This window comes from Entelurus aequoreus, linkage group LG21 (genome assembly GCF_033978785.1).
Source record: "Entelurus aequoreus isolate RoL-2023_Sb linkage group LG21, RoL_Eaeq_v1.1, whole genome shotgun sequence".
Lineage (NCBI taxonomy): Eukaryota > Metazoa > Chordata > Actinopteri > Syngnathiformes > Syngnathidae > Entelurus > Entelurus aequoreus.
The window spans coordinates 31,787,258-31,798,690 of NC_084751.1; positions in this window are offsets into that span (position 1 = coordinate 31,787,258).

Consider the following 11,433-nt stretch of genomic DNA (forward strand, 5'->3'; position numbering starts at 1 on the left):
TCAATGACCAGCAAGCGATCATGTTTACAAGCTATTTTGTGCTGCAAAATCGACTTTTAACTGGAAATAAAATTAATTACATTCCCGCTACTATTGTTTAAGCATCAAAGTAATTTATCTTTATATCTTCTTATTTTTGGCTGTTTGCAAACAAGCTTAGAGTCGCATTCCCGCCAGTAGCTGTTTATTAGAGATGGGATAAATGTATTTTTTATTTTTATTTTTATTTTTATTGAACAACAAACATACATTTATAAAGCACACAAAAGTCAAGGCACTTTCAACATCAGCGAAACATGTGAAGGAAAGAAAACAAAAGTTATTATTAAATAATAATGAATAATAATAATAATACAAAATAATAATAATACAAAATAGCCCTGCGATGAGGTGGCGACTTGTCCAGGGTGTACCCCGCCTTCCGCCCGAATGCAGCTGAGATAGGCTGCAGCACCCCCCGCGACCCCAAAAGGGATAAGCGGTAGAAAAAATGGATGGATGGATGGATGGATGGATAATACAAAATATGAAAAAAGACAAAAAGGGCTACTTAAATCACTTGAAATGTTTTTAACAGAGATATCAATTTAAGGGATTTTGTACTCTTAATCATCCTCCAAGATTTGATTGATAATTGTAACCCATTAAGCCAATTTAAGTTTCAAAAAAATCCTTTGAAGGGTATATTCCATTAATAATTTTAAATTGTATTTCTTTAATTTTGGGAAGAATTGGGTATGTAATATATCGTGTCCTTATTTTCCTTAGCTCAACTTTTGTAAACTCCTTCAGGATATATTGTCTATAAACTGTGCCCGGAAAATATTATTTCACTAAAACTGCCCGCATACATTTGTTGGACCATTTTTCATCACAGAAATGAACATTTTTAATGTTAAGGTTTCTCAGACAAGGGGTAGTATTTGAATATAAAACATCTTGAGTCACCATAGATTTCAAGTATAGAGTTATTGCTTTGGTGATCTTTTGAAACAGATTTTTTTGAACAACAACATACTTTTCATAAATTTTTTCATACGTAAACAAACAGCCACAACTGTCCATAAAATGTCTGACAGCCCAAATGCCTACAGAGTTGCATTCTTCTATATATATGGATTTTTTATTAACGAGAATGTAACGGTTATTCCATGTATGTTTGTTGTATGGAGAGAAATTGTGTTTAAACAATAATTTCCAGTAAAGTAGGGTCTTTTGGTGAAAATCAGACAGTTTGACTGGTAATGAGTTGACATGAAAGTCACAATGCAACAGAAAATGTATTCTTCCCAATCCGTGGAATACGACATTTGGAATTATATATATTATTGAACACGAGTTCGCAAGATACTTTTTTAACCATTTTAGCTTTAAGACTCTATTCATGACTTTAAAGTCAATCATATTTAAACCACCCTCTTCGACATCTTTAACCATATCTTCTTTTCTGATACAATGACATTTTAGAGATGGGATTAATGGCTCTTTGAAGGTACCCGGAACTTGAGGAGCCGTTCCTTTTAAAGACCCGTTCGTAAGAGCCGGCTCGTTATTTATTTATTTTTTCCAATCAAAGAAACAATTACTGGTAGCAATTATTATAAAGGATGTGCATCAGAATAGTTTAAACCTACACAAATATTATTCAAATGGTGGGAGCTATTCTGGAATATTGACTGTGGGGGGAGGTGTAGTCAGTGCTGCCTGTAGGAGCAAAAGTCACCGCCGCTGTCCGGAGTGCTGAGGACGAGCACCATCGGGCAGCGAGACACAGCTGCCAGGTGATTAGATTTCACAGGTGGTACGTGTTAATCTAATCATCTGTTGTCTTTAACAGTAAGTGGCCGGGAGCAGAGAGGGAGAGAGGATACGGACGTGGCTGAAAAGTCACGTTCTGCGAGAGAAAACTTTAACGAAAAACAGATGATCATTAAAAACCTTGTTAAACCTGCACGCTGGACTCCTGTGCCGTGTCTGACAGTGGGACCGCTAGGAAGCGACTTCCACATTGACTTTAATTTTATTGCTGTTGTGATTTTATTATATCCCTGTGCATTGACTGTGGCATCATTATTTTTTATTTTGCACCCACCAAAACAAATCTTGTAGCACAAGAGCATTTAAACAATGCAGAAAAAATATATAAATGAATAAATAATAAGGGAACTTTAACTGGAACGACTTCAGAACAATGAATCAGAAAAGTGAATCTAAATTTGAGAAAAATACAGATTAAAAATAATATAATAAAAAATGAAAATATTTTTTTAAAAAGTGAATCGAAATGCTGCTATGATTCCTTTGAAACTGATTCGTTTTCTAGCCCAGGCATGTGAATTAAAAACAGCTCCTAAATGAGCAGTTCGCAACTGCGAATCAGTTGTCATTATTCAAAAGACTGGATTTGTTCGCAAAAGTCACATCTCTGTCGTTCATTCAATGGGGCAGCGTGGTGCAGATGTTAGAACGGCCGTGCCAGCAGCTTGAGGGTCCAAATTCGATTCCTACTTCCGCCATCCAAGTCACGGCCATTGTGTCTTCGGGCAAGACACTTCCCCCTGCTCCTGATGGGTTGTGATGGTAAAGTTCCATCGATTTTGTACCGCTTGTCCCTTTCGGGGTTGCGGGGGGTGCTGGAGCCTATCCCAGCTGCATTCAGGCAGAAGGCGGCGTACACCCTGGACAAGTCGCCACCTCATCGCAGGCCCAACACAGGTTCCTAATATTTATTGTATTTGTCTTTTTGTCAAAGGTTAAGCTCCAAATGGGTTTATTTTGTGATTGATGCTGTACTGCTGCCTTTCCCAAGGTTTGACCAAACCATTTAAGTCACCATCAATCACCAAAGAATCATTTGATTAAAGAACAGTGTTTTATTTTCATATATACAAACCGTGTGTAATATAACAGTGACCAAAATATTAGATATACTTGTAAAATAAAACCTCTGCCTTATTTTTGATGAATACTTAGGCCTACTATGCTACTGTATTTTAATGTAGGTCATTACGGTCGTACTTCAATCAATCAATCAATCAATCAAAGTTTATTTATATAGCCCTTAATCACAAGTGTCTCAAAGGGCTGCACAAGCCACAACAACATCCTCGACTCAGATCCCACATCAGGGCAAGAAAAAACTCAACCCAATGGGATACAATGAGAAACCTTTTACCTTTAGAGCCAAGTGTTTTCCGAGGTGGTGCTTGGTGAAAAAAGTTTGGGAACCATTGGTGTAAACTATTAAGTGGTAATTAATCACAGCTCAAAATCGGCAAAATGGTATTTATCGTTGTTTGCGTCTGAACTCTTCATTTACACTTAAGAATGGTTTTGATATATTGTGGTGCTAAATGAAATATAAAAAATACAAAGAAGCGACCTCTGCCAGCACAACAACAGTTGCTAGGTGGGAATCATGTTTATTAGCATCCCATTCAGTTATATCAATGGTCATGGTTGGCACCTGTTATTTGATAGAGGCTAAAGGTATTGAATATTTTAGAAAGGGATGAAAGGATAGCATTTCAGGGATAGTTTTTCAACTTTTAAATAGATTGCCTCCCTCACTCCCCTTTCAAACCATCTGTTTTCTCTATCCAGAATATGTTTGCCCATCCGTCAGTATCAATCAGTATACAAATCCACGGTGGCACGGATAACAAATTAGTTTTTAAATCTGATGGTGTTGCTCCTGGGAAGAAGCAGCCTGTCACTGAACAGACTTTTCTGCACGCTGATAAGGCCTACAGAAGGTCGCTGGCATTTACGTCGGCTAGCAGTTTGTCCAGAGATCTTCCCTTTGAAACCGTAACATCCTGAAAAAGTAGTGTCTGCTCTGCCCTTCAGATGGTTTGTGTTGCTTGATCTGTCCTGCTTATTGTCCAGCCACAGCCAGCGGTACGTGTACATGCTGACTACCTTGCCCTGCTGCCTTGGTCTGGACCTCCCAGAATTTGTAACCAGCTCATTTTTGTTTTTACAGTGTTGAGCTGCGGGTGGTTGGTATGGCTCCAGACGACAAACGTCTTGACAAGACTCTTGTACTCCTCCTCTCAGTCGTCTTAGTGGCTGTGATCTGCGAACTTCTGAATGTGATACAGTTCAGAGTTGTAGCAGAAGTTTGAGCTGTATCGTGTGAAGGGAGGGATGCCAGCACAGTGCCTTGAGGAGCGCCTATGCTGCCGACCACCGTGTCAAATGTGCCGGCCTTCAACAGTAAATACTGTCGTTTATCTGTGAGGTAGTTTCACAAGAAGTAGACGCAGCTTAAAAACGTGTTGAAGCAACTCCCCACATGGGACACACCTTGTCTTCTACTTGTTTAATTGCCTTGATTTCCTTCTAATATATTTCACATTTCCTCATCTCAGTTTCTTTTAAGGTAGGTGTGTTTTTTTTACCCTGACATGTTTCAACTGTCATTTGTGGTTTTCTTCCAAAACTAACTAGAATTCAATGAGAATACATCACTGATCTATTTGAAGTATTCTGAGGATTTATTTTCCTCCTACTGTTCAGTTTGACAGAGTTTATTGGAAAAAAAAATCTCTCTCCACATAATATTGTAGGCCTTGTCTACATTGAAGATCATTCAACGCTTGGTTGATTGGTTGAAACTTTTATTAGTAGATTGCAAATGAAGAGAATACATTATATGAAACAGTGCAGTTTACACAGTACAGTACATGTTTCGTACAATTGACCACTAAATGGTAACACCCGAATAAGTTTTTCAACTTGTTTAAGTCGGGGTCCACGTTAATCAATTCATGGTACACGCTGCTATTTTTCAATGTCATCTTCTAATCTGAGTGCAGGACCAATGATACTTATTTTTAAATCAACTTGGTTGCATTTTAGTTCTCCGGTTTCCAGCTGATAGACTCATCTGTCAACGTTTTTGTTAGAATTATTCATATTCTTCTGCCACATGTCCTCCAAATTGTTGAATAAACATGGCCTGCACACAATTTGTCTCTATGTGGAAAAAAATTGATATATTCCTCTCCACTTCACTCGAGAACCGTGGACTCATACTAGGAAGTGCTGATTTTCATCCCAGTCGCTTCACAATCAGCTGCGAACCGATGCAGTGATAGCTGAAGATTCTGGCCAGATGAAGACAGCAGGACCACATCATCCCCCAAAATCATAGACCTAATCCTGCAGCCACCAAACTGGATCCCCCTCAACGCCCTGACTGTGCCTAGAAATTCTGTCCATAAAAGTTGTAATAGAATCGGTGACAAAGGGCTAGTGGAGTCCAACCCTCACTGAAAACGGGTCCCACTTACTGCCAGCAAGCTCTGACACTGATCATACAGGGAGCGGACCGCCACAATCAGGCAGTCCAATAACCCATATTCTCTGAGCACTCTCCACAGGACTTCCAGAGGGACACGTTCCTAGTTTTTAAATCTTTGGCAAATTCCACCTGCACAGCGATACACAATAGCGAGTTGCAAATTGCCCAGAACCGGTCGATTTCCTTCGCTACCACTTCACTCTGCCCAGACATGGTGTTAACATTGGAATCAAACAAGTCGGGGGTGCTACTGGAGCTGACTGTTCTTGGAGGACCGGATTGGCAAAGCCAATGAGCGCAAGAGGGCCAAATACTCCGCGCTCACTGCATAGTACCAAAGCAGTGGCTGGAAATCCCGCTGCAAACCAATTGAGAGGTTTCGCATTTCACTCCCTACAGCGAGTGTTCAAACTCCTTGGCATCAGAAGACTGCAGTTGAGAAAAGCCACTAAGAACATCCGTGAGGCCGCAGAGAAGGCCTCCCGGTGGCTGTGGATCCATAGGGGGGATCCGTGGTACGCTACTTGGACACAAGCCGGGTTCTGGGTTGTCCGGACGAAGGTGTCTGATGATTAAAGACCCAAAACACCCTATGACCCCGGGTTTATGACTGATAACGTGTCCAAGTATCACCGTAAGGTGTATTTGAGTTCTGGAGAAACGATTTGAAAGAGATAAGCAATGTCACAAAGACTACACAAAATTCAGGAATGAAACAAAAGAGCATGGAGATGCAGAAAAGGTATCTCCTGAAGAACTGAACAAAAGACCTGCCTAGTACATACCACACCACGGGGTGTACCATCCTCAGAAACCTGGAAAAATACGTTTCGTTGAGTTACCTGTTGACAGGGCCAGAGATAACCAACACACTAGTAGGAGTCCTATGCAGATTTCACAAAAGTTAAGTGGCAGTGTGACATAAAACGCATGTTTCATCAGTTCTGAGTTAGAGTGGAAGACCAAGACTATTTGCGCTTCCTGTGGAGGGACAATGGAGATTTCCAGTCTAGGGGTTAAATCACCAAAAATTATTCCCGGGCACGGCCACTACTGCTGCTCACTGCTCCCCTCACCTACCAGGGGGTGAACAAGGGGATGGGTCAAATGCAGAGGACACATTTCACCACACCTAGTGTGTGTGTGACAATCATTGGTACTTTTTACTCCATCTGTCTATTGTAGGTGTGTCCACATGTTTAGAGCTGTTTCATTACTGTCCTGTGCAAACATTGGCCTCAAATAAATTGTAGCAAAAGCTCAAAGACAGTTCACTGAAAGAACAATGAGGTTCATTTGGCGAAACTTTTAGGTAGATGATGGTCTGATCAGTGTTCAGTCCCAAAAAAAGGCAGCTGAAGGAAGGGCAACTCCGCAACACCGGAAAGGTACGAGTAAGTTTGTTTCTTAGAGAGAAAAGGTATTGACTCTCTTCCCAAAGAAGATTGTGCAGAGAGGTAAGAAACCAAGATCTCACACATGGTGAGCAACAGATTGAAAGATGTATTGGCCTCAAGCGATGTGTCGCCTCTGACCATTTACAGTTTCGAGTAGTTGTGAATGAGCGTCCGCTCTACAGAAGAGGAGTGTTGTAGTTCGTTGCATCCATCGACGACCCTCTATGGTTTGTGGTGCCTTTTGTTTTTCTTGGCAAACAAATTTTGCTGACCATGCGTCTCATGGACTAAAAGCTAAAGACCCAATAGGATCCAGCTGGTTTAGTGGACCAAGAACTTTCGAGCAGAAAGATTAATGTGGGAAAACTTGATGCAGAAAACCAAGAAGTACGCAAATCTGTTGTACACCACACTTTAACAAAAGTGGATCCTCTAGCTGAAGGTTTTCCGAAATTCTCCAGTTGGTCAAGACTTGTCAAAGCTATAGCAAGGCTCATCAGATGTGTGAACGTGTTTAAGGGCATGCAAAAGAGAACAGATGAAGCCAGAAGTCTTGATAATACACAAGAAGCTGAGCGTCCTATATTAGCCTTTGAGCTAAGCCAAGAGCTTCAGTCCCAAAAGGAGTTGACTAAAAACAAGACAAGGAGGCTCTACTGACTCAATCCCTTCCTGGACCACAAAGGCATCCTTAGAGTTGGAGGTAAATCAGAGCAAGGTATGTCACATCCATATGTCAAGCACCCAGCTATCTTCCCAAAAACCAGCCACATCACAGGGTTATTGATTTATTACGATCATTGGCAAGTGGAACATCAAGGGCGTGGCATGACGATAAATGAACTGAGAGGATATGGGATTTGGATACTGGATGTAGGCAAGCAGTATAATTCTTTATCTACAACTTCGCAAATGCATGGAATCTAGACATGGAACAGAGGAGCAGAAAATGGCAAACATGCCCAGAGAGAGAGTGGAGGCAACTCCTCTCTTCGTGTATAGTGGAATGGATTGTTTCAGGCCATTTTATGTTAAAGAAGGAAGGAAAGAGCTGAAACACTATGGACTGCTGTTTACACGCTTGTGCTCACGCGCAGTACATTTAGAGTTGTTAGACGAGCTTTCAACTGAAACCTTTCTCAACTTTCTCCGTGCTTTCATTCTCCCACGCGAAAATGTGCATCAGCTTCAGTTAGACCAAGGACCCTTTCCCAGCTGCATCTGTGCGAAAGGTGGGGTACATCCTGGAAAAGTTCCATCATATATAAAATAAAGAATACAAAGGAATAGTGTAGTAGCTTTAAAAGCTTGTTTTTAAAAGCCCTTACATTATTTGACTCCTTTAATACAAGAGGCAGCCTATTCCACTGGGAAGGGCCTCTGTACAACACAGTTTTTTTCATAGCACATGTTTTTGGTCCTGGTACTACTATGTTTTCATTAGTATGTTGTCTCGTGGAGTGTCTGTGCCTCTGTCTGTTACAAACATATGCTCTTTTAGAGTGTAACATTTTTGGCCTTGCTGTAGTATTAATAGTACAAAAAAAAATACCAGCAGGTTTTTTTGTTAATTGCTTATCAACATATAACCATGATAGATTGTGGTGCATCCTGTCAATTTAGTCCATTGTGGGCACTTCAATGCTAATCATGCAAACTTGTTTTGCAAAATTTGGAGCTTTTTAATATCTTTCTTAAGAGCGCATGACCAAATAACTTTGGAGCAATAATCGAGATGAGACACAATGACCCCGAATGCAGCTGAGATAGGCTCCAGCACCCCCCGCGACCCCAAAAGGGACAAGCGGTAGAAAATGGATGGATGGATGGAAAATAGGAACATTTTCTAATAACAGTAACAGTCCTGCCCATTTTAGACACAATCTTGTTTATATGTCAAGACCAATTCAATTGATAATTTATGGTTACCCTAACACAGTGGTTCTTAACCTGGGTTCGATCGAACCCTAGGGGTTCGGTGAGTCGGCCTCAGGGGTTCGGCGGAGGTCAAAACACACCCGACTCATCGTGTAAATACAAACTTCTCCCTATCGGCGTATTACGGATACGGCAACAGCTGACTGGTTTGCAGGTGTGTAATTTGTTGTGAGTTTATGCACTGGGTTGGTTATGTTCTTTGAACAAGGTGATGTTCATGCACGGTTCATTTTATGCACCAGTAAAAAACATGGTAACACTTTAGTATGGGGAACATATTCACCATTAATTAGTTGCTTATTAACATGCAAATTAGTAACATATTGGCTCTTAACTAGTCATTATTAAGTACTTATTAATGCCCTTTCGGCATTGCCTTATTATAACCCTAACCCTCTAACCCTAACCCTAACCAAATAACTCTAAATTAAGTCTTTATTACTTAGAATATGTTCCCCTAGTGTCCAAATAATTCTAAATTAAGTCTTTGTTACTTAGAATATGTTCCCCATACTAAAGTGTTACCAAAAACATATAACTTTGTCTTGAATTTGAAAAAACATTTTTTTTTTTTTTTCACTAAAGAAGGGTTCGGTGAATGCGCATATGAAACTGGTGGGGTTCGGTACCTCAAGGTTCAAGGTTCAAGGTTCAACTTTATTGTCCCCGCGGGGAAATTTGTCTTGGGCACACTGCATCATTGCTTTCTTAACATACACAAAAACAACAGAACAAAAACACAAGCGCAGACACAACTACAACCAGACAACTAACATTTAAACATCAGAACATGGAGCTTGATAGACATAGGTGGCACTTTGATGTAGGCATAAAATATACAGTATGGAGATAAAGATAAAGTGCCAGTGTGCATTGCACTAGAGCTCATAGATAAAGTGCTATGTGCTAAAGTGCTTAGTTCTAAAGTGCTATGTGCTAAAAAAGTGCTAACCTATGTATTAACATTCTATTGCACCTTGTTGGTCAGCTTAATGGAGGCTGGGACAAATGATAATTTAAGGCGGTTCGATTTGCATAGTGGGACCCGGAGTCTTCTCCCTGATGGCAGGGTTCTATATTCAGGGAAGAGTGGGTGTTGTGAGTTGGAAATAATTTTCTTAGCTTTTTTCCTAACTGCCTGCTCATAGATGCTCTATATAGGCTCATATTCTTTCCTCCCTACGATTTTCATTGCCGTTTTATGCATGCCGGCCAGTTTGCTTTTTAGCTTAATGGTTAGGTTGCCAAACCATGAGGTGATCCCGTATCTAATGATGCTCTCTACAATGGCACGGTAGAAAATCATCATGATGTGGATGCTTACGCCGTACAATCTTAATCTTCGCAAAAAATATACCTCCAACAAGGTTAAGAACCACTGCCCTAACAACTCAGTTTAATGCACCTGCGCCAAAGAAATACATTTCAAAGTAAGTGACAGAGGTTGTAAATTGTTTAATGAATCATGTATTTTGTTTTACTGTTTATTCACGCCCATTACTGTGAACAAAACTTGATACACAGTCCAGTTCACTTTGCATTACATTGTAGTAAACTGTATTTGTATTTGTTGTTTAAGTTATACGTTGTCTGACGTACCGTAATAGCTAATTGCTTTTCAATATTGTTTAATGTTGGTAATTGTCTAACAAGAATATTCACTCCATACTTGGTGGTGGCAACCGTGGTAAAAGTAGCTACAGCTGCTCCTCGGGCAGACTGACAGTTTTATGGGTGCCACCCCTACAGAACGAGGCGCCACTCCTGTGCCACCCCTGGGAAAAAAGTCTGGACATGCCACTGCATTGACCTGGACACTGACTGTACAACAACCCGCGGCACCTTTCATGTAGACCAGGGGTCCCCAAACTTTTTGACTCGGGGGCCACATTGGGCTAAAACAATTTGGCCGGGGGCCGGGCTGCATATATACTGTATATATATATATACACTACCGTTCAAAATTTTGGGGTCACCCAAACAATTTTGTGGAATAGCCTTCATTTCTAAGAACAACAATAGACTGTCGAGTTTCAGATGAAAGTTCTGTTTTTCTGGCCATTTTGAGCGTTTAATTGACCCCACAAATGTGATGCTCCAGAAACTCAATCTGCTCAAAGGAAGGTCAGTTTTGTAGCTTCTGTAACGAGCTAAACTGTTTTCAGATGTGTGAACATGATTGCACGAGGGTTTTCTAATCATCAATTAGCCTTCTGAGCCAATGAGCAAACACATTGTACCATTAGAACACTGGAGTGATAGTTGCTGGAAATGGGCCTCTATACACCTATGTAGATGTTGCACCAAAAACCAGACATTTGCAGCTAGAATAGTCATTTACCACATTAGCAATATATAGAGTGTATTTCTTTAAAGTTAAGACTAGTTTAAAGTTATCTTCATTGAAAAGTACAGTGCTTTTCCTTCAAAAATAAGGACATTTCAATGTGACCCCAAACTTTTGAACGGTAGTGTATGTGTGTGTAATATATATATATATATATATATATATATATATATATATATATATATATATATATATATATATATATATATATATATATATTTTTTTTTTTTTTATGTCCTGGGCATGACGTTAAAGTGCATCCGGCAGTGGAGGCTCCTTTATGGGGTCTTGGGGCACTAGGAGGTTAACCCCCTTACTATTGTTACAGGTGGCCCTTGGCAAAGGCCTAGTACCTAGCCAGGGATACGGTGAGGACCTCAATGGTGGAGCAGGCGGAAGACGGTAGATTTAAGAACTACCACAACGGCTGCGATGGCGGAAGA